Here is a 25923-nt window from a genome sequence, read left to right on the forward strand (position 1 = left end):
ACTGGATATGGCCATAGTAACTCTGTATCAGTCCATGCTGCCTAATTGAGACTAATGAGGAATCCAGAGATAAGTTCCCTAATAGGATCTTCCACTATGTGATATTGTGAATTGATTTGCACACACGGAGACGTTGGAGTTGTGTGAATATAAAGACGGGTTTTTAAAGTGAAATGTGTACTGCGATACACCTGCTGCTTTCTTTTATTGAACGCTCAGTAAAGAACATACACCACTTGCATCAAGTGGTTTTCTCAGGCACTTTAAATTCTGCTGGAGTCACACAGGTAGCTACTGTGGATTTTTGTGCCTCACCACTGTATGATGAAAGCTTCATGCAGTCGACTTCCCCTTCTTGGCAGCCAGTAGACAATCTTTCCCACACCCGAAAAACATGAGAAAAATCGTTACATAACGTTGAGGCTGGAGCAAGAGATCTAATAGGGGAGGAGGGGGAATCCTCCATTTTTAACACCTCACATCCTACATTCACTTTGACTCAGACCGAGGAATAACCTTCTGATCTCCCCATCAAAGCTCACTCAAACAGTCACCTCACATCTCCCTCTATCTCTGAGTTTAATCGGCACTGATTAGCTTATGAAAACCCTAATCATTGAAAATTACTTTTAATGTGATGCCGGTATGTGTGGGTTCGGAACAACTTTAAAATGGCGAGCAAGTGGAGGAGGGTTTTTCTGTGCCTACTTGATTTGAAGTAGCTGCGCGCAGTCACTCTATATAGATGTCGTTTTGAAAGCTAATGAGACAGAGCAGTCTCCTCTCCTCTATGGGGGAAGGGGGCTGCCATATCCCTGATGCACAAACACTACAATATTCCCATTACAACCCTACAGGGATATAGCCTAGCCTATAGACTTTGTATGGTACTACAACTGTGACTTTACTGCATGCTTGAGTGTATTTTTTCCATGTCTATGGCACCATGTAATATGTAATACTCCTATACAGATTTATTCTGTGTCTATGTCTCTGTTATTTGGTAGTGAGTAAGTGACCTTGTCCTTTTTCATTATCATCCCTTATTCCTATAATATTGCTATTAGCAATATAACTATTACCAGTTATGATGCGTCCATGCACTCAACCGTGAACTTATGGCCTTATCTTATGTAATGGTTTTTTAATGTCTTATGGTAGCATGTAATATAGATAATTTTCCTGTCTCATGCTTTGTTTCTGCTATTCAATAGTGGGTTTAGGTAATTCATCATGATTAATATTTTTAGCCCCCTTGCGGCATGGCTCTATGGATGGCAAAGTCTGTCGGTCGGCCCACATCTTTGGTCCAGACTGAAATATGTCAACAATTACGAGATGGATCACCATGAACTTTTGTACAGACATTCATGATCCTCAGAGGATGAAGCCATCGTCAGGATAACATTTACATTTTTCTATACTTTGTTTTATGACCAAATACCTGCAAAACTAGTGACATGGTAATACATTGATCTTAGGGACGTCTCCCTTGCATGGTGGCATTTTAATGTCTTATGGTACAATATCATGTAATATAGATAATAGTCTTAGTATCTTATCCCTTGACTCTGATCCCTACCAGTGGGTTTTGTGCTTTATCTTTTTTTTTTAAAATATACTAGTAACTTGTGCTATAGAGTGTTTTTTTTCCTTTAAAAAATCTGGGTACTGGTGTAATAAATTCCCAAATTATGAATAAGTTCTACTGTTGCTTTGAAAGACAAAAGGACAGTCCTGAAACCATCCCCCATGACACCTCCCTACAGCTACAGCCATTGTGCATCACCTCCACCTCCCCCACCTCAGCAGGGGCCTGGGCCCCCCCACCAATGCCCACTTTAAAGGTCTCCACCTCACACCACAGTAACGACTCTTTCCATCAATGAGAGAGACGTCAACAGACTCTTGAGAAGACAGAATCCCCGCAAAGCTGCTGGACCGGATGCTGTCTCCCCATCCAGCTTGAAGCACTGTGCTGATCAGCTGTCTCCGGTGTTCACAGACATTTTCAACACCTCACTGTAGACATGCCACGTGCCAGCCTGCTTCAAGACCTCAACCATAATCCCTGTTCCCAAGAAGCCAAGGACCACAGGACTTAACAACTTCAGCCCTGACCTCTGTGGTTATGAAGTCCTTTGAGCGCCTTGTGCTTTCTCACCTCAAAGCCATCACTGACCCCCTCCTAGACCCCCTGCAGTTTGCCTACAGAGCCAATAGGTCTGTAGACGATGCAGTCAATTTGGCCCTCCACTACATCCTCCGGCACCTGGACTCCGCAGGAACCTACGCCAGGACTTCAGCTCTGCCTTCAACACCATCATCCCAGCTCTACTTCAGGAGAAGCTCTCCCAGCTTGGTGTGCCTGACTCCACCTGCAGGTGGATCACTGACTTCCTGTCTGACAGGAAGCAGCATGTGAAGCTGGGAAAACACGTCTCCGACTCACAGACCATCAGTACCGGATCCCTCCAGGTCTGTGTTCTTTCTCCTCTGCTCTTCTCCCTGCACACAAACAGTTGCACCTCCAATCACCAGTCTGTCAAGCTTCTGAAGTTTGCGGACGACACCTCCCTCATCGGACTCATCTCTGATGGTGACGAGTCCGTCTAGAGGTGGGAGGCTGACCACCTGGTGACCTGGTGCAACCAAAACAACCTTAAGCTCAACGCTCTAAAGACAGTGGAGATGGTTGTGGACTTCAGGAAGAACCCAGCCCCACCTGCCCCCATCACCCTCCGTGGCTCCACAATTGACACTGTGGAGTCATTCCGCTTCCTGGGAACCATCATCTCCCAGGATCTCAAGTGGGAGCTGAACATCAGCTCCATCCTCAAGGAAGCACAACAGAGGATGTACTTCCTGCGGCAGCTGAAATTGAATTTCAACCTTTGGCAGGTTGAAAAGAAATTCAACCTGCCAAAGACAATGATGGTGCACTTCTACACAGCCATCATTGAGTCCATCCTCACATCCTCCATCAACATCTGGTACGCTGCTGCCACTGCCAAGGACAAGGGCAGACTGCAGCGTGTCATTCGTTCTGCAGAGAAGGTGATTGGCTGCAATCTGCCGCCGCTCCAGGACCTTTACGCCACCAGGACTCTGAAGCATGCTGGAAAGATTGTGGCTGACCCCTCCCACCCCGGCTACAAACTCTTTGAGCCACTCCCCTCTGGCAGGAGGCTGAGGTCCATCATGACCAAAACCACACACCACATAAACAGTTTTTTCCCCTCCGCCACTAGCCTTATCAACAAGGCCCGGAACCCACCCTGACTCTCTCCACACTCCACCTCTGGCTCCTCATGCCACTGTACCTACTCTGCTGTAGCATTCCTTTTTACTACTGTTTAACTTATTTTATTATTTATTTACATTTATGTTATCGTTATTAATACATACTGTGTATATATGTTTATACTTATATTGTTTATATTCGTTTATATGTGTGACATGCACCAACAACACCATGACAAATTCCTTGTATGTGCAAAAAACGTACTTGGCAATAAAGCCCTTTCTGATTCTGATTCTGATTTCTTTCGTGACTTTATCCTCCCAGCGCTGTTGTTCACTGCCATTTGACACTGAATATTATGTGCAAAACTGTTGCTCTGTTAAAAACTGAAGAATACTTTGCACATACAGTACAGGCCAAAAGTTTGGACACACCTTCTCATTCAATGCGTTTCCTTTATTTTCATGACTATTTACATTGTAGATTCTCACTGAAGGCATCAAAACTATGAATGAACACATATGGAATTATGTACTTAACAAAAAAGTGTGAAATAACTGAAAACATGTCTTATATTTTAGATTCCTCAAAGTAGCCACCCTTTGCTTTTTTGATAGCGCTGCAAACCCTTGGTGTTCTCTCAATGAGCTTCATGAGGTAGTTACCTGAAATGATTTTCACTTCACAGGTGTGCTTTGTCAGGGTTAATTAGTGGAATTTTTTCCCTTATTAATTGGGTTGGGACCATCAGTTGTGTTGTGCAGAAGTCAGGTTGATACACAGCCGACAGCCTTATTGGACAACTGTTAGAATTCATATTATGGCAAGAACCAATCAGCTAAGTAAAGAGAAACAAGTGGCCATCATTACTTTAACAAATGAAGGTCAGTCAGTCCGGAAAATTGCGAAAACTTTGAATGTGTCCCCAAGTGCAGTCGCAAAAACCATCAAGCGCTACAACAAAACTGGCTCACATGAGGACTGCCCCAGGAAAGGAAGACCAAGAGTCACCTCTGCTGCTGAGGATAAGTTCATCCGAGTCACCAGCCTCAGAAATCGCAAGTTAACAGCAGCTCAGATTAGAGACCAGATGAATGCCACACAGAGTTCTAGCAGCAGACACATCTCTGGAACAACTGTTAAGAGTAGACTGCGTGAATCAGGCCTTCATGGTTAAGTAGCTGCTAGGAGACTACTGCTAAGGAGAGGCAACAAGCAGAAGAGATTTGTTTGGGCCAAGAAACACAAGGAATGGACATTAGACCAGTGGAAATCTGTGCTTTGGTCTGATGAGTCCAAATTTGAGATCTTTGGTTCCAACCGCCGTGTCTTTGTGCGACGCAGAAAAGGTGAACGGATGGATTCTACATGCCTGGTTCCCACCGTGAAGCATGGAGGAGGAGGTGTGATGGTGTGGGGGTGCTTTGCTGGTGACACTGTTGGGGATTTATTCAAAATTGAAGGCATACTGAACCAGCATGGCTACCACAGCATCCTGTAGCCACATGCCATCCCATCCGGTTTGCGTTTAGTTGGACCATCATTTATTTTTCAACAGGACAATGACCCCAAACACACCTCCAGGCTGTGTAAGGGCTATTTGACCAAGAAGGAGAGTGATGGAGTGCTGCACCAGATGACCTGGCCTCCACAGTCACCGGACCTGAACCCAATCGAAATGGTTTGGGGTGAGCTGGACCGCAGAGTGAAGGCAAAAGGGCCAACAAGTGCTAAGCATCTCTGAGAACTCCTTCAAGACTGTTGGAAAACCATTTCAGGTGACTACCTCTTGAAGCTCATCAAGAGAATGCCAAGAGTGTGCAAAGTAGTAATCAGAGCAAAGGGTGGCTACTTTGAGGAATCTAAAATATAAGACATGTTCTCAGTTATTTCACACTTTTTTAAGTACATAATTCCATATGTGTTTGTTCATAGTTTTGATGCCTTCAGTGAGAATCTAGTGAGAAGGTGTGTCCAAACTTTTGGCCTGTACTGTATATGTCTTGCGTAGGAGAGGGACAAGTAGGTCAAAAGTTGCAAAAGTGATTTTGCCTAATGGTCTAGCACCAAAACGTCGCAAATAAATGTATTATATACAGTGTGTGGGAGTATGTTTGCAAGCTCTGTTAAATACAAAAGACTAAATGACGGAGCAGGACGTGACAGAAACAGATGGCTGTTCCCTCTACATAAGTAAATTGAACGTAAATTCAATTCCACAGTGTTTTTTTTTTGTGTGTGTGTGTGTGTGTGTGTGTGTGTGTGTGTGTGTGTGTGTGTGTGTGTGTGTGTGTGTGTGTGTGTGTGTGTGTGTGTGTGTTTATAGAGAGAGAGATGTCTGTGTTCATCTCACAGCCTATAATGCAGCAGGGACATCATTTTTTGGCACAGTCGAATTGAATTAAGTTACATTGAATGTTTCTTTATCACATTACTGCCAATAAAGCTAATTCCAAATGATTTCTGTGTAACTATTGGCAGTCATTTGCTCATGTCTAATGTAGCTTATAGGATACTGAAGGCTATCTGTTTCCCCCTTGTCACTCTAGCATATTTGAACTGAATAGTGATTGATAAGATTGAGAGAGAGAGAGAGAGAGAGAGAGAGAGAGAGAGAGAGAGAGAGAGAGAGAGAGAGAGAGAGAGAGAGGGAGGGAGGAGGTTGGGGTTGAGCCCATCCGGAGGAAGGAGCAACTGGCAAAGAAGCCTCAGCAGTTGCACTTGCCAAAGCGGCTCCACATAGCCAGCAAGCTACACTTTCACTGTTGCTCTTTGAATTAACAATTTTGAGTCACAGTCGCTCTGTCTCAGGTGCTGTCTGTGTTGTGTTGGACACGCAGCTGGGAATGGGATTTTCTTTACCGTAACTTGACGGCGGCAGCAGCAGTTGTTGGACCGGCGTTTTCGGCGCCTCCTCGCAGCGGATTTACAAAGCCTATCCGGTGACTGCAATGCTATTCAGCACCCTGGACAGAGACTAACCGTTTCAGCACCCCGGACAGAGACTAACCATCCACTGGAGGTAAGCCAGCAGAGTTTAACAGCAGCCTTTTTGCTCGTGTCTTCGTGTTCGTCGCATCAGGCTAGAAGAAGAAGATCACTCTGCCACAATTTGTTGAACATGCCATGACTTGTCTCGACGCTGCTTCGGAGAGAGATACCGGATAGATATACAAGTCATACATAAGTCTAGGTTGGGGTGAATTCATTAAATATCCTAAATTAAAGCAGTGCAGCAGTTTCTTCCTGCAAGTTTAAAGGAAAAATGTCGCCAGTGCTGCCACTTTCTACCGATCTAGTTTGTGACTCTTCCCGCCGCTCTTCTCGATTTTAAACCAGTACATTTTAGGCTTTGAAACCACCTAACAGTTATTCATGAAGTGTGATGTGGCAAAGGAGGCTCAAGTAATCACTTCACATAATAATGTTATTATCATTAGTGCAGCTTCCGTTCGCTCTCATCAGTTTTATTTAAGGCAGCTGTTTATTTTGAAGAGTCAGCGCGTGCCCAGGCAGCAGCGGCTCGTGCCTCCGGTCTGCGCTGAAAATCAGCCCATCCATGTTCTGAGGCCACACACACACACACACACACACACACACACACACACACACACACACACACACACACACACACACACACACCACACACACGCTCAATCCACCCCCACGGCACGCAGCCAGCAGCTAGGAATCACTAAGAAAATATATAAGCCTCACGACCCCCGTGCTCACCATCACTAGTATTTTAGACTGACTATCTGATAATGAGCTGTTATAATTTTTTTTTGCTGTAAATCCAGCGAGGTTTACTATGTGTGGGCAGCCCAGCCTATGGGTTTCAGTTTGTTGGACAATGGCACTTCAACAGGAAACATTGCTGCTGCATAGACCTTCTAATGGATTTGTGTGGCACTGCCATGCGTTTAACCAAGTGACTGCAAATGATGATCTTGCAGGTAACCATTATAATCCTTATAATGTATTGGAGTAATGCATATTCGATCAAGATATTTGATCAACCATCTTGGCAATCAACAGTCATAACAAAAGCTCAGATGACGGATGACTAGTCAATTAAACATTAGAAATTGAAGTCATTAGAAAATGAATAGGCAAGTATTTTGCTAATTGATTCATCGTTTAAGTCATTTTTCAGGCACAAATGCTTTAGTTCCATACTTTCCTGCTTATCTTTATTTTAATTGTCTATCATTTCATAGACCAAATGTGAAATTGATTAATCTGGAAAATATTCAGCATATTAATCGGTAATGATAATAATCATTGTTTTGAGCTATAGTCATAACTGCAATGTGTACATTTTGGCAAATACTGTCACATTTAAGGATTTATTTATTCTATACCCATCTAATCCCAGCTGCACATGAGCTGTTGCTGGGATTAAACATATGACCTTTTGGTTACCAGACGGGCACTTGAAATTGATGTGACCACCCAGCTTCCGTTTTCTCGCTCGCTCCATGCATCACTTGAACTGTCTGCTGCAGCTCTTTTGAACGAAGAAATTAATTCTCAGAATGTAGAGGAAGAAAAATGCCCATGTCAGGCCTGCTTTGAATAAGAGGTGACCCCATGCTTTTTGCCTGCGGCACATTAACAGGCTCTGATAACCCTTAACACACACTCACACACACACAAGCATACACACACCCTGACTGTGTAAACCCACAGAGATATAAGCCTTGCCTTTTAAAGCCTTGATTCTAATGATGTTCATTAGGATTTTGATTACACTGAATGTGTGATAACTCTCGGCTCTGCGTTAACTGTGTCTGATATGTCGGCTCAGGCTGTGAGTGACAAGAACTTAGTGGAAGGAAGCATGAAGTGTGAATCAGTGGATATGTTGCTACAGGGCTTGACTCTAGTGTCCCCAAAAGAAAGAAAGCAGTTTTTAATATGCTAGTTTTGCCTCTGGGTTATTAAGCTCTAGGCGCTACTGTATAGAAATTGCTGCTCTATATCATGGGGATGATGAACTAAATGCAAATTAATCTTTCATGCTCAATTTATCATCTAATAAACAGACCATGCATATGAATTTGAAAAGTGGCCCAACAGAGGGCAGGCCACATAATTGCCTGTTACCTCTCTCTCAACTGCCTTTGTCTAGTTAGAAATTAAACTCCCAGGGTTGGAAGGCACATAAGACCCTGAGTTCAGGGTATTTATCTGGAATGGGCTTCTCATACCATAAAAGCAAGGCCACTTTAACAGTCATTTGCCACCTAGAGGTTTACCTCTTAACTGTGCACCAACAGTTACAAGCTTTACCTCACTGAAAAGCATGGCACGGCATATGGCCTCAGGGCCAGCAGGTACAAGCCCTCATTGGCATCCAGGACACAGTAGGTTGATGGGCTCTGCTTTAGATTTTTGCATTTATACAGATTGCAGAGTTGCTTTTCATGAGCGTGCGCTTTACATGCTCTTTGCACAGTGGATCATGTTCTTGCATGCTTGGAATTCCATTTATGGGTCTCCTAAAAGGCAGGCCCCTGCTGGAAATGCAATTAAATTCAATAGTGCTATAAATACACGACGGACTGGTCTGAAAGCCAGAGAGCAGGCCGAATCAGTGAACACCCACTCACCCTCCTCACTCTACAACCCCCTTCCCAATCATCCCAGGCCTCTGAAAACCCCTCCCCCTTACCTTGCCGCATAGTGAATTGCGGTCAATTTGAATGATCAACCGAAGACAATCTGGGAGGCAATGGCTGTCCCCGAGAATATTAGGCCACAATGAGCCGCACCAATAAAAAATCTGTGTCCAGAATAGTCAATGTGATGTTTCACTCCCTTGTGTGTTTCTATATCTCCCCTTGACACAAATAAAAATGAGAGAAATGAGAGTGCTCGGTCTGCTGTGCTAGGCTCTACTCTGGGCAAGGTTGTGCCTTGCTACGCTAAGCTGTATGGTTCTGTGCTGTGCTTCCCTCTATGTCATTAGTTGAAACACAGCTGCTTTTGCATCAGATGCTGTAAGCACTCGGCTCATCTCATCGGTTCTCAGCCACTGGTTTTCCACTTCAGAATCACTGTGCTTCGGAGGGCTATAATCTCACTGACATAATGGCATCCACTCCAATCAATAGCCAAATGGCAAGTCGAATCAATACCTACCATACTGTACAATAACATGGCCTGGGAGTAGCAGAGGGGAAAGCAGCCTGCAGTAATCACATGTCTAACTCTGGAAACTCTTTGAAAATATACTTAATTATGGATCAAAAATACCAACCTTGTTAACGAGCCATGTATTATGGATTGCTGCATGATCTATGCTAATGTACGCACAGCAGTTGAAAAAAAAAAAAACTGGCACCACTTTGCTTGCTTGCCTCTCTCTCTAATCACTGCACATGAAAACACATATGCACCCAGATGCTCAAAAGTAAAACCAAAACTGAGATAAAAAAAGCTTTGCATACTTAACAGTGTAATTCCTAACAATAAATATCCATGAATGGTCAAAGAACAGTTTCAGTCTTTCTAGGAGAGATAGGCATTTAATTCATACATTTTTAAATAGTTGATAAAATAATGTACTCCTTTACTTCTCCTTGACATACTTCTGCACAAACCAGAGGATGTCAAAATCAGGCAAGAATGTATAGTGTTCACACATCTCACCTATTCAATTAACGGTTTGTTGGCTTCCCCTGAGGAGCCAGAAAATTGATTGGCTTTTTAAATGTTAATCAAGCTTTTATCCAAGCCTATCTAAAAGACCTCTAAGAAAAAAAATGGTAATTTCATATGTATCAAGGCAGCAGCGTAAACATTTCTGCAGTTTTATCAGATAACAGCCAGAGTATTTCACATCTAAGGCCCTTAAATTATCCAGCAGTTTGAAATATTTCATCTGCAGCATCTTCAAAGATAGAAAAAAAGCAAAAAAGCGTAATGGTTTTGACAAGAATACAAATTGGAAAGGTAACTAGGCAAGGGTCACAGCTAGAGCTCAGCAGTAACTGCTGTTATTTCAACAGAGAAGCAAATTGCCCTGGATGGTAGATAAGACGTAAATCTTTCTGTCGGTACCACATTAACATGGTAAGAACCGATGCATGATTAGATCCATCTTTAAAAAGCTTAAATGGCAAAGTATCTGTTGGATGGCAATTTGGCAATCTGCTCAGCATGTCATAAAGCAGAGTTACAATAGCTACACTGGATGTTTATAAATCAAAGACTCTGAAATCTGAGAGTGTTGATAGAGGAGAAAACTCATTTGACCATGTGGATTTTGACCAATCGGTGCTAGTGTTGAGTTAGACGGGTGGGTGGTGTGGTATCATAAAATTCTACACCATCTGCATGGTGATTAAAGATTTTTCCTTATCACTGTTTTGACTGTGGGCATTTTCTTGTTACTAGCTCAGCTAATTTGCTTCAGTGGAGGATTGTTGACAAGAAAAGAAAGAGACTTGTAGCAGGAGAAGAATGAAAAGCTTCTTCCTGTCCTGTATACATTCAGAAATGTTTGGCATGTCACTTCCACACCTCATCACATAGCTAGCTGTTGGTGCTGTTCCACAGACACGCACAAGCAGACACAGACCCATTCCCATCTACATAGTTACTGACACCCATATACCCACACAAACACTTCCACACATTAAAAACCATGCTTTAAACAGACTTGCTGTGCGGGTATATAGCGGTGAAATATTGGAGCCATTGCAGCCCTCAAGGCATGCAGTTATCAGGGATACAGAACTGATGGGAAATCAATCAGCTCAAGTGGAGTGGCCTGGCCTGTGGTGAAGAGAGGAGTCTTGTCTTTTCCAGATGCATTGCACATGCCTTGATGTCTGCGGCTTACTGTTCTAACCTCTGAATCAAGACACACATGCATTTACTGTAAGTGTATATGTATGTATCATGCATGTACCTATGCATGTATCCAGAGTACCTATGCATGTATACACATAGGTACTCTATCTATTCCCACTTTCTACAATATCTGTAGTCTATATCAATGACGTTTCATTTCTGGGATTATTCAGGTGCTGCTGGATATTCCGCCGGATCATCCGGCATCCGGCCCGGATGTCCCACATTTTCGGCCGGATGTCCCTCACCTTCCGCTTTCTTTGTGTTGGCATTCTAAACTCTGTTCGATTTATGAGCACTATGGTTTACTGCTCCTCAGATCTCTGCAGGGTAATTCGAGACAGCTAGACTGTCGAATCTGAGTTGCACGACTAAAACAGCTTTTGAACAAGCACATGTTCCACCAAAACAAGTTCTTTCCTAAGGCTATTTTGCAAGTGCAAGTGTCTGGCACTTAGCGCCGCCCAAGACGATTGTGATTGATTTAAAGAAATGCCAATAATAATAATACAATATCTGTGCATGGCAACTATAATATAGTTTACATGCCTATACACCACCCCGACAAGCCTACACTTGCTTTCCACTCTGCTACATAAATGACATGTCATGCTAGGAATGAAAGAGTATCTGAATGGACATTAACTACACATCCCATCTCCAACCAAGGTCCAGCGGTTGTAGCTGCCTAATCTGAACCAAATCTTTAGCATAGAAGTTGCATATCATAAAACACTCATGAATTGTTTTTTATGATAGTCATGTCTTCTATCTTCCGTTTGCTCAGCTCAGTGTGAAGTGGGTGATGCAGTGTGAAGGTAAACAGAAAACAGATCTGTGACATCTCTATGTGGACCTCATATCTAATTCATGCATTTTATTGTTGCTCTGCAGCTGTGTATATGTGCTACGAGGTGCAATAGTACCAGCTTCGGCCAATGCTGAATCACATACAAAAATAAACAGGGCACGGTTATGTACTTTAGCTGGAGGCTCTGGAGGATTTAGTGTCCATAAACTTTAGATTGCCATATTATTCCACAAAGTTTCCTTTATAATGATTTTAAGTAGGGATGTATACCGGTGTTCATGCAGAGTTCTCAATGGCTTCATCTTGATGGGAGGCAGGAACAGGAAGTGTATGCTCCATTTACATTTTCACATTTTCAAGAAGCTCTTACAGAAAACAGCACACAACAAGCGTAACCTTACCGGCTTAAACGCCTGGACTGTCAGCAAGACAAGCATCCACATTCATTTATCAGCATGTGTGTTTGGCTGTGAATTCATATATGCACATACTTGTTTCTATGCATAAGGACATTTATCACAGTAGCGCTCCTGTTTCTGGTTGTCTTGTATACTATTGCAGTATACAGGAAATAAATCCTATGTTTTGCTCCTATTTGGATGTGTCCGCTTCTCACTTCCATCCTTTTGTGTCGTTACTACAAGTAGGTGCACCTGCACCAGATGGAAAGTGTGTGTACTGTATGTGTGTGTCTTACATTTTTGTCTCTGTACGAGTGCTATTCTTCCTGTTTGTGAAAATACAGTATATGAGCATATCTGTGTGTGTGTGTGTGTGTGTGTCTAGGTTTTGTGCTTGTGTTTAAGTGGTGTTTGTGCATTTGCAGGGAGGAAGCACCCTACCAGTGACAATGAGGTGTGAACTAGGCATTTAACAGTTTCCAATTATGAGAACCATGAATCACTTAGCGCAGTAAAGAACTTAGAATTGAACATCTCTAATGGCAAGGGAAATCAATTGAATATTTCAGATTCAAAAGTTTTATATTTCCCACTTACTTGGCGCTGAAATTCTGTTAGTCCACTAGTGAAAGCCACAGATGGGTGACTAATTAAAAGGAAATACAGGAAGAAGTGAGTGAAGAAATTTAACAAATGCAGATGCTTCCATACAGTGCTCGAGGGGTCACTGAATGGGTTTATGAGTGTGAAAATTATGTGAATCATGTATATCCAAAAACATCACTTTTCTATTAGACAACAAAACAAGCTGTGTGTCATCTTTGTGATGATGCATTTCTAGGATAAAGGGACACTTCCTTCAATTCATCTGAATATTTCAAAATCTCAAAAATTGGAGATACATGAAGCAAAACCTACGAGTTAGTTAAGGCAGCCAACTCAAGCATCCCGCTAAACTTACATGGCATACTCCTCTCACTGCGACACATATCAAATGCACCCTTTCAACCATGGCGCAGTAAGCTGACAGTGTTCCGCTCACTCTTTGCTGCCACACCGCTCACCTGAAACTATGCTGTCACTTGCTGCTACATTTGCTGCCACTACTTTTCATATTGCATTTCAAAAGCCACATCGTCCCCGAGCACCCACCTGTAGGGTCTAAGAATACATGACATACTCTCGAGGGGGATGTAATATTATTCTCCCCACGCCCTGCTGTGCTGAGCTTGGTAGGGAGCGACACGTTTAAAGCCTGGGCATCAAACATTTACGCCACACATATTCTACATTGATCGATAATCTATTCCACGTGACTTGACTAACTGAAATGGTTATGGCTATGGCTTTTGCAGTCACAAGATGTCAACCCAGTTGGACATTTATGGGAGATTTTGGACAGTGCTCTGTATTACTATCATTAACATTTGAATAATGGTGCTCATCCCTCCAGTAGAGTTCCAGTGACTTGTAGAAACTATGACAAAGAGCATTAGAAGATGTTCTGCACGCTCGTGCTAGACCAACATCTCACTAACATACTTTATCTGGAGTTTTCCTTTAATTTGTCACCCATCTTTAGGTTCAAACTTTTTGGGATAAATTCTTTTATCACATCGCAAAGGATGGGGGACTTCAAAATTCACAATAAATTTCATAGCGAGTCATGACACTTTCCACTTTTTCTTTTGTCCTGGTGTTCTTTTAGCATGTAAGTGACAGCTAGGTTCAGATCAGGGTCCCAGGGTGACAAGAAGGCATGGCCCTCTGGTGGCCCCGTCTGACCGCTGCCATGCATCCCGCCCCCTCCATGTTAGCGGATAGGACATGGGCCAGACTAAAATAATCAGTACTACACGCCAAATACATTTTCCCCAAAAAGATGGTTTCCGTTATTTCAGGTAGCTCTTATCACGCTGATGTTTGTTCAAATGTTTTTATTAGTTATTTGATGCTATAAAAACAATAATAATTGACAGCTGTGATGGAGTTGCGTTTGGTCGGGCGGGTGTATGGGCAGGATTTTGATACCGCGGCTCCACCGCCCGATCACTAATGCACAGACTGGTTCCAAAATTACAAGATGGTGGAGCCCGTATCCAAGATATTTTGGCTTCACTTTTGTACAGTTGGTTAAGAAGCAAGACCAATGGAGAGCATCTGGAAAAACAAGCTGATCTTAACGCAAAGTGTACATCAAGGGACTAGATGTGATTGTCTTTTTGTGCAATGTGTAAGTGTGTAGATGTCCTCAATCTCTGCAATGATGTGTCACGGCATGTCTGTCTGTACAGCTGTACGCTGCTCAAACGGATTATGGTGTGGTCCAGTAAGTCAAGTAACAGTCTATACTGTATGTGCACATACAGACTTCACCCAGCTGGAGGACATACAAATATTATCATAATGGCCACAACACATTGTGCTGACAGTATCTTGCTGTACTGCTTATCTATTTACTAATGGACAAAAACAGCCAGATCGAAGGTTATATCAGCTAAAGCACTGTCCGAGCTGAATGCAAACAGTGGATAATAAGGGAACGTCATTGGGTTGTCCTCTAAGCATGCTTATAAGAGCAAGTTAAAACTGTTCCTGGAGAAAATATTGTTTGGATAGCCTTTGTCAGAGCTGGCTGTGCTGTGCAGGTGTGGTTGTGTGTAATTACAGTATATGTGTTTGCTTGTAATTAAGTCAGCACCCAAGCTAGTCTAGGCTCCATGTGCAGTGCTCCAAAACAGAGGCTCTCATGATTTAATTACCACACAAACATACGCACACATGCACACACAGAAAAGAGTGAGCCAACAGACCATGTCTTACAGTCATTTATACAGCTCCCTATATTCCCCTCTCGTTTGTCACTTGTCGGCCTTTGCCAGCCCTCCACAAATTCACTGGCTCTGTGAGGTGCAGGACAGTGACCACCGTGGCAGGGAGTTCACCCTGCTATATTGGGTCACCTGATCCTTCTGTAGGACATTATTGGCTGTGTATTGTAGGTTCCAGCCCAGCGACCGCAGTTCCTATTGTCAGCATTGATACTGATCAAACCTGATGAGGGGAAAATGTCAGACTCCCTCGGCCGAAGCTGAAGCCAGGACTGGTGGACTGATTAGTCCACAGCGGCTGCTAGTAGTTGTTGCTGGGGGGAGAAACGCTGCTTCATATGACTGTGGCTCTGAAAGGCAGAAGCAGCAGCTGCTGTGTCACTGCCTCTGGGCTGTGGGGGGACTCTGGAGATACAGGGCTCCTCTCCCCTCCTTCTCCAACTGGCCCCTTTCTCTCCCCTCTTCCATTACTCCTCTATCTCACCTCACCTCCTCTCTCTCTCTCTCTCTCTCTCTCCTCCCTCCCTCCCTTCTTTCTTTCTTTCTTTCTTTCTTTCTTTCCTTTTCAGCAGCACTTAAACACCAGCACCAACAGGCAGAAGATAATGCAAGGACACACACACCCGGCAGTGATGTACTCTCACGCGTACTGCTTCGTTTTCTGTGTGTGGGCTCGAAAAACAAAAGGCTAGTCCTTCTTATCTTTGCCTGTTGTCAAATATGCCCGTGTATGTGTATACAAGCAAGCATGTGTATGCCTGTGCACGCTGAGAAGAAATTACACGAGAATTCTACGTACAAATGTGTCTTAGTGCTTGTGGGTTTTTTCTTGTTTTCAGTGATGAGCAGTTTTTTTTTGCACTGGCCTGTCTCTCAACTCAGCACGGCACTAATAGGCATTCTGCAAGCCACTCTGCTTTGCAATTAGCCGAAAGCCATGGGAAAAACATTGATAAACAAAGATGAAACAATTCACGCCTTTCCCAATCGCAAAGCCCTCGATCGAAGTCAAATGCTATTATCATCTCTGCAATGCATTTCGGCAGGTGGAAGCCCGCTCTGCCGAACAGACACAACCATGCCCTTGAAACGCATCAAACTAAAGCAGATGTAAGTGCCTGTTTGTTCAAACACTTATTAAAAACCCATATAGGCCATTTCTGTGGGTGTTGTTACTGGAACCGGAGCTAAAGCGGTGGTGTGTGCTTCATCCTTGTCCACACAGTGCTCTGGCAGTGTGGGCCCGGGGCTGCTGCCCATAGTTTCATGTCAGAGCCAGAGACAGGGACTGTAGCCACCACCAGGGCTGAAAAGCTCCATCATCCAGCAAACACGCTCATCTATCCTGAGCTGGCGACAGCGTAAAAGAGATGGCTCGAGGATAGAGAAAAAAAATAACACTTGAATTGTTCTCTCTTTCTTTTCTCATTGTCTTTCTATCGCTCCCTCATCTCACATTCCCTAGATTTCTCTCATTTCAGGCTATTTCTTTTTTGAAAATGTTTACACTTTAATGAAACCCGACCAGCCGACTCCCTGAAGCCTGATGCCTTTGAACATCACTCTTAGCTTCAGCAGATCAATATCAACCACATTCCCTGTCTGTCTGTTCACAACTGCTAAAACTTTGTAGTAATGAATGATTTTTTTTTAACCTCAAAAACTCTCTAGCGTTTTCTGATGAAGCCAGAAGCATCTGCGTCCTCCAGTTGGTTTTTCTTCTGAATACTGTCAGGCCAAATAATATCTCTTGTATCTCATATAGCTCTTAATCTCTTGCCAATAATTGAAGTATAACAAAAATTAAATGCTTGCATTCCCATTACAGCAGTCACTCACAGTGATGCAAGTTGACAGAAAGGCTGGAAATTGGATGAGGGGCCGAGTTGCATCACAGCACCAGACAGACAGCATATTGTATTGGCCAAACAAGTGCTCTGGCACTCCGTTTACATCAGAGCCGGTCAACAGGAGTCAAGGAGGTGAATCGAGGTTTGACTGGTGCCTTGCTTTACTGGACTCAGTGAGTTTTACACGGTCTCTGTCAATAGCCATGACAAGCTACAAGCGCCATTTCTGCACTCTTGACTGCACTGGAGAACCTGTGGGTCTGTATAGTATACTGAAGCTCAATGGGGAGAACATAACACTAACAATTCCGAGAGGGGCTACAAGTGAGTTTTCACTGCACAGTGATAAAACACAAGTGAAAAAAGGGAAAAAAGTGCAGGTAGAAGGTAGAAGAGAAAACGCACCAATTAGGATAAACAACGGTAAGAAACACCTTAAAATAAGCAAACTAGAAACTGAAAGGCATAAAAAAAATTATAAAAACATGCTTTAAATAGGATTTTACTGCAACCAACTCAATTCATCGTTGCTACAGTACAGTACATAGTGGAAAGAAAAAACAGCAGTATTTCCTGAAATAGTCCAGAGATTTATTGTGCTTTGTGCATCAAGATTGATGAAAATGTAATTAAAAGAAAGATCAATATGCACTTAAGAGACGAAACGATTAGTCAATTAGTCAGTCAGTAGAATAAAAGTTGATAACATTACATTTCATTATCAATTAATCTTTTAGTCATTTTACCATAAAAAAATGTCAAACATTCCCTAGTTACAGCATCTCAGTTGTGAAGATTTTCTGCTTTTCGGTGTCTTATTTGATAGTAAACAGAAAAAAATTTAGCTTTTGGACGCCTAGTTGGACAAATAAAGCAACGTGAAGATGTCATCTTAGGCTTTAAAGGTCCGGTGTGTAATGTGTTTAGTCGTTCATTATCAAAATCTGTGTTGCCCGTTCACAAACGTCCTTTTTCATGAATATTTACCACTACCATCAATTCCAAGTATTCCTTTTGGCTTGAAATTTTACATTTGCATTCGCATGAACTGGGGTAGATGCTCCATATTCATGCAGCATCTTGAAATACGTTAGCCGGTAAGGGACATACAGGACATACTGCGCCGCCTTTCACGTTTTCGCTGTCACATGATAAACTCCGAGCTGCTGCTAATGCTGCTAATGGGTATCGTAGCTTCCCGGCCCCGGCAAGTTTGAAGAAGGAAACATGGAGGACCACACATATTTAAAATCCAAATTTCAGGAACAGGAGTCTTCTTCTTCACCCAGAAAAAGAAAAAGGATATTGAAAAGAGCAAGAGACCAGCTTTTTGAAGCATGAAGGCTACCGTAGCTGTAATACGTACTTTGAACTGCGTGTTGCGAGAGAGTTGATTGAGATATATGATCTCAACACTAGATGGGAGAAATTCCTACACATTGGAGCTTTAAGAAATTGTGATGGCCATCTTTTACTATGTTCAGGTATAACTGGCTGGCTTCTGCATTGTGTTGGTTAGATAGGAAAGACGCCATGACACTGAGCTTTCTTTATGGTTGACCTTTGTTAATTTTGACAACAGAAGCTCCATGTCAAATTTACTGCCTGCTCCAGCTCCTACACAAATCAAATAAACATACAAAATTAAAGTGTTGCCCTTTTGATGGCACTAGAAGAAAAATAAACTGTAACCAGATTAGAGATTCAAAAAAAAGAAAAGATAAAGGTACGTATGACCATGTTACACAGGCATTTTGACAATATTGGACAATACAGTGCGGAGTAACTCCCACCCTCTTATGGGTTTTTTCATTTAAATTTAATGTTAAACTTTATGAGGCACCGAACTTTTTTTTTTTTGGAATTCAACCAATTGAAATTCTGTAATGTAGAAGGCGAGTTTTCTCATCCTGTGGCCTTGGAGTATTCTGTGTCTGTATTAAAAACTAGTTTGCACAGACAGCCACCCCATTCTTCATTCCAGAGCAGACTAACATGATTCATGGTTATTGTCCAACAACAGGCCTGCATTATGTTCCCCTCCCTCCTTCCAACCCACAGCTGTGGTTTCTGTCTGATCAATGTGTGTTCTTAGCAACTCCATCTCTTTCTAATTAAGATATTGTGCTGTGTTCTCCTGAAGGATTTCACAGAAAAGGTCAAGCTGACAATTCTCCAATTTAGGTCTCAAGAGTGTTCACAAAGGTCTTGTTCGTAACGACGACGACGACCTGGTCCACGTGGAAAACATGTCAGCGACTGATGACATTAGGGGTTTTGGGAAGTGTGAGATGTTGGCCAAGGCCTCGCTCAACACGCTCCAACTCCATCAGACTCACTTACAGGCTTACTAATCACCTCATGTTTCATCGGAGCTTTCCGATGGGACAAATGATCGCTATAAAACACAAGGAAACAAATTAACCACCGGTGTCAAGATTTTAATGGTTCCGATTAGTCAACACTTTGGGGAATGTGCATTATTAAGAATGATAGCATGCCACTTCCAATCTGTAAATTCCACCTAGTTTGCAGCAGTCAAAACGAATGTGTCCAACAGTTGTTAAACTTGTCCTACAGGCCTAAACCCACACACACACATCTCCACATGCCAGCAGCATCACCAAGGCTTGTCCTGTTTTCATGCCAAAAAGGATGGCAGCTAAATATCCAGACAAATATATATTTTAAGCAAACATATTTTCTCTGCTCAGACTGCTTGGTTCTTTTTTTTTTTTTTTTTTTTTCCTATTGTATTTACCCATTGAAGGCTTTCCAGAGGTTGAGGGGCAGCCAGAACTGCTTCTGTTTTTGTTTCTAGATAAAAACTAATTTCTTGTTAGCTTTAAAAACATTGAGGACTTTCAACTGCATAAGTGTGACAACATTTCTCATAGAGAAGCTAGAGAAAAAGTCAGGGGATTTCCAAAGTCAGTTAGATTCATCATTTAGGGAACATGAATGTCTGTACAAAAGTTAATGGCAATCCATCAAAGAATTGTAATTCAAACATTAACATCCCTAGAGCCACCAGCTGCTGGTGTGCTTAAAATATAAAATTAGTATGCTATTTAAAAGAAGGGAAAAAATTACAGTGACTTAAAAAAAAAAACACAAATACCATGCCTTTACAAGAACCAATTATAAAACAAGAAATACATAAACAAATTAAAATGATAACCTAAAGACATTAACAAAATTAGAAGCCAGAGTGAAATAATAACAAGCTTGTAACGAGGAGAAAAGCAATAATATGCATACAGTTAATGGGAGTAGAGCAAATAAAATAAATGTATTCACTTTGCAGTACTAAATCTATCAAAAATATATCTTAGGTCTCGACTGCTTGCCATTGCGTGAGTTTGCCAATTTAGACTGTATTCTTTGGCACAACATTAACACCCATTTCTGAGACATGCTCGACATGTGTTTTCAGGATATAAAAACTGTTTTCTGCAGAATGTTATACACCACAGGCCCATTAACCAAATAGCACCAGAATAAATGCCTTTGCTGCACAAAGAGTCAGTTGGCCTTAGAGATCTGGAAATGGCTGGACTGCAGAGAATCCGATTGAGCCTTCCTATTGATTGTCAAGAAATATGTTCGCCCATCTGATCTTAAGGCTAAGCCCCGGCTAAAATCCATACCTTGTGTACCTCTAACCAGTACCCTCCAACTCCTCCCCCACCCTTTTCTCTCCCACCCCTTCCTGGCTTATTGAGCTACAGTATACAGTGCAGGCAACAGAGAGGTGGGCTCTGCCTCCCCTGCCTGAGCATGTGTCCCTCTACTTGTATTGATGGAGAGGCTCGCCAACTTGCTGTGTCACATAGGGATCTTTGATGTCAAGGTGGTGCTCTTTCACCCTCACCCCTACCCACATCCCCATCCCAAAACACTCCTGCACCACCGACCTCTGCTTCCTCAGCTAAAATGCCTTGAGGGAATAGAGGAAGGGCAGAGCATACAGACAGTAAACAAGTGTGTGTGCAGATGATAAGGTGGATGTGTGTGCATGTGTGAGACATATTTGCCGTGTGAGCCCTTGTGAGAGAACTTGTTAGTGTCTCAGAGCGCTGGCATGTTAGCGTGCGAGCGAGAGACATTGTATGCCAGTTTTAAGTAAAACTGTAGAGATATAGAAGCAGAGGAAAAGCATGCTTAAAAGCATGTCGCCGCCACTGCCGCTAAATGTGTGCGGCTGTGTGTGAATGATAGAACGCTTGTGTCGCTCATCTTCTTTCTGCTCACGGCCGCGGTTAATTATTCACCGGGGTTGTGCTGCAGAGATGAACTGAGGGGCTCTGGGATAAAAGCACTGGAGGAGGAAGATGAAATTATAAAATCCTAATGACGGAACTCTGGCTGAATGGTAATTTCTTAAATTGATTTTGAAGAGGTGCCCAGACAGAACAGGCATGGAGAGACATTGAGATGGGGAGAGGGAGAGTATTCTCTCTCCTCTCTCTTTCACTCTCTCTCTGGACATGTTCTAGCCCTCTCACCTCTGGCCTAATCTTTCTTTTTATCCCACACTTAAGCTTCATCACTACCCGTCTGTCCTTTTGTTTCAATCTCTTCTACTTAACCTCAACTTCTCACCTCCGGCTGCCCACGTTTTTGGTTCACATACCTCTACGATATGATTGTCTTATAAACTGTTATCTCATTTTACTCAGTCATAAGTATACAGCACCTAAAACTCCAAGGCTCAATCCTCATTGAGGTGAATTACAAATTGGTTTATTTGGACTGAGAAGGTAATCAATGGAACCAACTGCAGAAAATGGGAATGAATGTAGTTCAGTTATAAGGAAATGGAAGTTGACTTCTGATGGCCAGTGGATTAAAACCCAGGACAAATATGTAATGATATAAAAAAAAAAGATCTGAATATAAAGATATTATATTCAGATTTTTTTTTTTTTTTTAATAGTGCAGAGAAGTCCATCATATACTGTTTTTTAAATATCATACCATGTTTTTGTTAGATAAATGAATATACATTCCAACACTTTTCCTATAGGTTGCGAAGGTACATGACATCACGCACTATTGATAAATAGCTGTTTTATTGTGAATAATTAAATGTATTAAGACACCACATAATGTTATCACATCAAACAAAAACTAGTTTTACTGACACGAATGACCAGAACTGTCAATTCACTTAAATGTATTAAAGTCATAGTTCATCATTGTGGCAAATACACTTGTTTATTTTATTTATTTTCAACAGTAAGATAAGAAAAAAAATGTCAAAAAATAGCTCCAACACAAAACTCACCTGAAAGTCATACAGTGTCGTTATTACGTTTCTATTTGTTCACAGACTTAACAAATGAATTACATGTTAAGTAGTGAGCTATAAATGTGTTCGTAGGCTTATTTTAAACCTTCCCCTCTGCCTCCAGTCTTTATGCTAAGCTAAGATAAATACATCCAAGTTCCAGGTCTACTGTGTGTCTTCTCATTTCACTCTCAGAAAGCAAATTTCGTTGGATTCAATATGTCTTTTTTCAAAATTAATATAAATCTGTGCTCGAGTAATGTGGTCAGCCGATGATGTTGGACTATGCTAGATTAAATAATTGAATAAACTGACGGAACAGGTGATGCACTTTTGCTGCAGTTGCAGAGACAACTCCTTGAAGTGTACGTCTGATGAAACGGAATCTTCCACTATTGCCACCAAGAGACACGTTAAAGTTTGCACTTCAGACCCCGAGTAGCCTTATATTGAGTTCATTTTCCAACGGTGAGCAGCTTCCTCTCAGATTCCATACAGTTGAAATCCAAAAGCCATTTACTGAATTTGGAATCACTTCTGAACGGGCTTCAAGGCTCATCTGTGAGTTGAGTTAGACGTGTTAGTAGTGATAGTCACATCATTAACATGTCAGCTGGACCACGTGCATGTCTGAAATGCTTTTGTGCATCTATGCATACCAGTTTATTATATAACTATGTGTATGTATTGTTTCTTTTTTTTCTAAGCATTGCAGTCACTTCAATGGTAAATACATACATGCTTTTATGACTGAAAACCATCAATAAAGCAGATAGAAATATGTGGGAGGCCACTCCTCCCACTCAATAGCTACTGTTGAGTTGCCAATGAGCAAAGCACTTAACCTCCAGCTGCTCTAGTGGAGTAGCTCAGTGAATCTGTATGGATGGATCAGAGGAAGACTTTTTCACACTCTTCCTCTTTTACTCCACTTTTACACCACCTGTGCAAGCCCAGTGCACTCACACTTCAGCACACAAGCAGAGGCTTACAAACGCATACCTCTTTGATCCTCCCTCTCCAAATCTCTGTCTGTCTCTGTCAGCTCCCTTTAGCATTTCTCCCTCTCCTGCCTGTCTATCTTCGTTCTCGTCCTCTGTGACCACCACGCCATCCTGGCCAGGCCTGTTACCCTGTTATCCGTGCGGCGGGCCGCAGAGGAGAGTGAAAGGCACAGTGATTGACAGAGATAAGGCTTCTAATTAGAAGCAGTGATTGGGGGCTCTGGAGGGGGCTTAGCTTCCTGGCAGACAGAGACAGAGGAGACAGAGACGTATCCAGGGCGCCCAACCCCTCCACAATTAGACACATCTGCTATCAGTGATCAGCTCGGTGTCCCTGGAACGGGGAGACGTTCTGCAGCACGTTGCCTGTCAATGTCATTCATTGTCCCTTCTTCCTTCCCTTGTACAACCCGCTGCCACCCCACCCGATGGATTGGGGAGATACCGATAGTGCCACACAGACACAGACACATGACACACACACACACACACACACACACACACACACACACACAGCGAGAGAGCATAATAAATATTCATACAAAGATTTTAGCACACATGTAGGACAGACAGGCAAATAAAGTACACAGTCATGCAAAAACTGTCTACAATGCACACACGTTCAGTCATGGCTGAATACACTGATGCAGAGATGCCCAACTGCATCTTGTGTTAGCTCTTGTAAATGGTGCATGTATAGATTAATACACACATGCAGTCATCCCAAGAGGATGTGTTCAAGTAAGTGCAATGAATGCACATACCAAACAAGAATAGACACACCTTCTCCTGCAGTATTTGCATACAGATATGAACATACAATTTGCCTGACTCAGTACTCTTATTGCAGGCTTTGCTTTTACAGTGTGAAAGTATAATCAGCCTGCTAAGATTTTACAGCGTGGCGAAATGTCACAAAATCTCAGCACCAAGTTTTATGACTCTAATCTGGGTGGCTGACACAGGCGCAGCACCCACTACCATGTTCAAAATGGAATAATAGTATATTATGACACACAAGAGCATCCATCACGGGAGCTCTTTGCAGCTGGAGTGTGTTGTCAGATCGAGCCAATTTATGAGACGATACGTCTAGAGCCTAATTCCAAATATGAGGGAGCCGTCATTTGAATAATCTACACCGAGGGAGCGGAAGGCTAAGGGATATTTAAAATGATGAATAAGCTGAAGCCATACAACTTGTGCTATCTGCTACAGTATTAAATCTAGTGTCCTAGCCAGGGGTAGAGGAGTGTGACTGTGGATGGAAAAGCCCATGTTGGTCCATGGCTTAGAAAGAGAGAAAAGCCAGACAGTTGAACTTAAGAAAGCTCAGGAGTGAGACACATGGGGCCAGTTACGCATAGTCTCCAACTAAAGAGATTTCTCAACAGAGGCATCGGCTGAAAAGGCAAATTAGTCTAGGACCCGGCGTAATCCATGTCTGTGAAACTGGCCACGAGTGTTTTCTCTCCGGGGAGCCAGGTCTTCATTATAGCCCTGTTCTTTAATATCACACCCCAGTCTCCGGAGGAGGCCGGTCGCCTCAGCAACAAAGGAATTTAGCTTTAACATGCTCTGTTAAATATACCATGCTGGTCGGCTCCTCAGTGTCCTCTGTACATTACTGTTTCAAGTCCTTCAGAAAGGAGTTCAATTTCTCTCTTGCTTTGTAAACATGAACAGCGTGAACTTAGCCATGATTGAACAACCTTGGGCGATGTGTGCACCGTGAATGCTCAGCATAATAGGGAGCGGGTGAAGATTGTTAGCGCTGTGTGGGGTTAGGAGGGCAGTCATATCCCCTTAGCGCAGGTCAAACAGGCTCTGTAAGAAGGAAGAAATCAGGACAGCAAAGATGAGGAGGTAAAGAGGGAGACAGGAGCTGAGCTGGGAAGGAGGGGAGGAATCTGTGCGTTCACTCAAGGAGAGAAATGGGAGAATTGGAGCATTTCCCCCTCGTGGATACTCAACATGTATGACCAGACAGAGAGATAGAAAGAAGAGTGACTCTAAGTATTCTTAGAGTTTGTGTTCCACATTACACAGTGCAGCGAATTAGACCCCTCTTTCAGCATTTTAGACAAAATCCTTACTGCTAGCTTTCTAACTCTGTCCTGACACAGGGATAATAACACCAACACAGATCCAGACCAACCATCTGGGAACACACAACTAACGTCCAATTACTGTAATGCCACCAAACTTTTTTTATGCCTGCTTGACTTATCATAGAGAGCCAAAATTGCACACAATATAACATTATGTATGACTTTCCAAAAAGGTGAAACATCATACTGGGGTTATTTGTCTACAAGGTAAATGTTTACAATCCTATTGCCAGACAAGAATGTCAATATTGAACGATTCTGCAAAACCTTGAATTATGTTTAATGAGAATATGTCTATGTCCAATGCCAACATTTTGAAAGTTCTCGCTCTTCAATATCTCCACATGGCAACTACATTAAGTTAAGCGCAAGATTGCAGTGATGACAAGTAAACTCTGTTGGGGCTGGGTTAAGGTTAGGGAATGTCTGTGGTTGCGGTTACTAAAGCAGCAAATGTTTAATTGCAGGACTGTGACAGGACACAAACTCTGGTCTCCTGCATGAAAGTTTGACAT

At 42.5% G+C, this 25923-nt stretch overlaps 1 protein-coding gene across 1 annotated transcript in view; it reads left to right on the forward strand.

The window, feature by feature from the left end:
- The first annotated feature begins 5945 nt into the window (after positions 1–5945).
- The window catches only part of tmem121ab (transmembrane protein 121Ab), a 38540-nt gene continuing 18562 nt past the window's right edge, over positions 5946–25923 (forward strand). The window contains exon 1 of the mRNA XM_039781674.1: positions 5946–6266. The gene's annotated coding sequence lies outside the window, so the exon portion shown is untranslated. The remainder of the gene's footprint in view (positions 6267–25923) is intronic.

Source organism: Perca fluviatilis, chromosome 18 (assembly GCF_010015445.1).
Source record: "Perca fluviatilis chromosome 18, GENO_Pfluv_1.0, whole genome shotgun sequence".
Lineage (NCBI taxonomy): Eukaryota > Metazoa > Chordata > Actinopteri > Perciformes > Percidae > Perca > Perca fluviatilis.